Source organism: Colius striatus, chromosome 28 (assembly GCF_028858725.1).
Source record: "Colius striatus isolate bColStr4 chromosome 28, bColStr4.1.hap1, whole genome shotgun sequence".
Classification (NCBI taxonomy): Eukaryota; Metazoa; Chordata; class Aves; order Coliiformes; family Coliidae; genus Colius; species Colius striatus.
This window is the reverse complement of record NC_084786.1, coordinates 2,520,648-2,523,147: the sequence shown is the minus strand read 5'-3', so window position 1 is coordinate 2,523,147 and position 2,500 is coordinate 2,520,648. Positions and strand designations below refer to the sequence as shown.

The following is a 2,500-nucleotide window of genomic DNA, read 5'->3' as shown; positions in this document are numbered from 1 at the left end:
CCACCGCCGCGCCGGGCCCGACCGGCCCGAACGACACCCTGGCGGCCCCGGCGGGACGAACTCCGTCCAGCAGGCGCTCCGGGAGCGGGGAGCTTCGGAGCGCTCCCCGAGTCTCGATTTAGGGGGACGAAGGCCCGCCGACGGGGACCTGCGAGGCAACCCCAGCCGCGCCGCTGCCACCGCTGCCCCTCGCTGCTTGCCAGGGGCGGCGGCTCAGCCGGCGATTGATCGTCAAGCGACGCTCAGACAGGCGTAGCCCCGGGAGGAACCCGGGGCCGCAAGTGCGTTCGAAGTGTCGATGATCAATGTGTCCTGCAATTCACATTAATTCTCGCAGCTAGCTGCGTTCTTCATCGACGCACGAGCCGAGTGATCCACCGCTAAGAGTTGTCTGGCTTTCGGCACCGCCCCACGCGCGCGGGGGAGCCGGGGACCGCTCACACGGAGCGGCCCCCTTTTGAGGATGGGCCTCACCGCCCGCGGCCCCGCTCGCTGGCTCGCGCCAGCCCAGCCAAGGCCGCAGCGGAGAGGCCACGCCTCGCGTGACCGTACGAACACAAGCGGAGAAGGAAAAAAAGGAGCGAGAAAACTCCGAAGGGCGAGGGCGGGGAGCCCGCGCTCCCGACCGACCCCCCCCAGGACCTGGGGGGGAGAAGCACACCTCGGGAGATCCCTTCGGAGGCGGCCCAGGCGCCCGGGCTCGGCCCGGCCTCCACGCGGAGGCGGCGGCAACGTCCGACCCTGCCCGACTTTGCCCAACCTCGACCGGGAAAAAACGGCCGCCCCCGCGGCACCGCGCTAACGACAGCCAGGCTCTTCCCTCCACCGTGGCTCGCCGACACGCGCCGGCAGCTCCGCCGCCGCGCCAACGCCACAAGGTGGCGAGCCCCCGGAGCCCGAAACGGCGGCGCGCCCGACCGCACGGCCGCCTCCTCGCACGGAGGCCCGCCGCCGGGACGGAACGGCACGCACCTGTCCCCGGCCACCGCCGTCGACGCTTCTCGCCTCGGCCCTCTCCTCTCTCTTCTCCGGGAGAAAGACGGACGCGCGCTCAGACGGAGGGCAGCCGCCCGCCCCCCGCGCTTCCGCACGGAGACCGGGACGGGGAATGCCTCCGACTGCACGCGGCCGCTTCACCCGGAAACGGCAGGGACAGGCGGCGTGGAAGTGACGAACGGGGGACACCGGGGCCGGGACGGCCGCCGCCGGCGACGAGCGACCGGCCGAAGGATCGGCAGGCCGAGCGCGTCGCGCCGCCACCGCCGGGCCCGAGGGCACCGCGCCCTGGACGCCAGCTGGCGGAAGGAAACCAACCGAGAGCGCTCGCCGAGGCGGGGAAGCAAGAACGGAGCGCAGCGCGGCACCCCGAGGCGCCGTTCCCGGCGAACCCCTTTCCCCCCCGCCTCAGCGGCGAGGGGGAGCGACGGGGACTCGCCAACCCCGCGGCAGAGGAGCCCGCGCTCCAAGCCGGGGACGCCCGCTTCGAGAGGAAGGCAGGCCGGGCACGGCCGACCGCACCGCGGTCTCGCTGCGCCGAGACCGGACCGCGGAAAGGGGGGGGCAGGAGGACCCCTCCCCGGCACGACCGTCCCGCGGGGACGAGCGCGGGCAGGCGGCGGTGGCGGCCGAGACAAGGGCCTACACGGGAGAGACTCCCGCCCCTTACCGAAACGCCACCGTCGTTGGCCCCGCCCGTCCCGACCCCTGCGGGACGCATCGAGCCGCCCGAGTCTTTAAACCTCCGCCCGGCTCCGCGACCGAGGAAAGGCCGCGGAAACGCGGACGCTAGGTACCTGGCCCTGGGGTGAGGGAAACGACCTGAAGGGCCCCGCAGGGGTGCCTCCTCCCGCTGCCACCATCGGGGGGAGCGTCCGCCCGCGGGGGCGCGCCCGACATCCACCGCCATCACCACGGCCTCTTTCCCGGGGCCCGGGGGTTTCCCTCAGTGAGCCCGGCGCTGCGCCCGGGATGAGGGCCGTGGCTCGGGCCGCCCGCTCGCGCGGGACGCGACCCGGCAAGAGAACCTCGCGCGCCAACAGGCGGCATCGGTCACGGCCGAGCGCCTCCGGCCCCCCCACAAACCTCCTGCCTCGGAAGAGGGAGGAGGAGAGGGGAGGGCGCGGGGGGAAACCCTGCCGTCTCCGTACCCGCCTCGGCGACGCAGCCACCAGCTCCGGAACGCCCGGAAAGCCCTTGGCACCCTCGCACGGCCGGCCACTCGGCCACTGGGCAGGGGGGCGCTGCTACGCAGCACGCCTGCCCCGTTGCGGGGAGGGTCGCGGGAGCCGCCTCCCGGACCCTGAAGGGGACCCCTTCCTCCCTCTTCAACCCTCGTCATCGCCCTCGACGGCCTGGACCGGCGACGCCGTCGTCGCCGCCGCCGTTTGCCGCTTAGCTCCCCCTGCCCGAGCGGCGGGGGGCTCGGCCGGCGGGGAGCGCGCCGACACACAGGCCCCGGCGGCAACCCCGTTCCCGACCGACACCGCTCGGACCGGCGGCG

At 74.4% G+C, this 2,500-nt stretch overlaps 1 non-coding gene across 1 annotated transcript; it reads right to left on the bottom strand.

The window, feature by feature from the left end:
- Positions 1–236: 236 nt before the first annotated feature.
- Positions 237–389, bottom strand: LOC133628246 (5.8S ribosomal RNA). The gene has a single exon (XR_009820628.1). It is a non-coding gene; the product is annotated as a 5.8S ribosomal RNA (ribosomal RNA).
- Between the last annotated feature and the right edge of the window lie 2,111 nt (positions 390–2,500).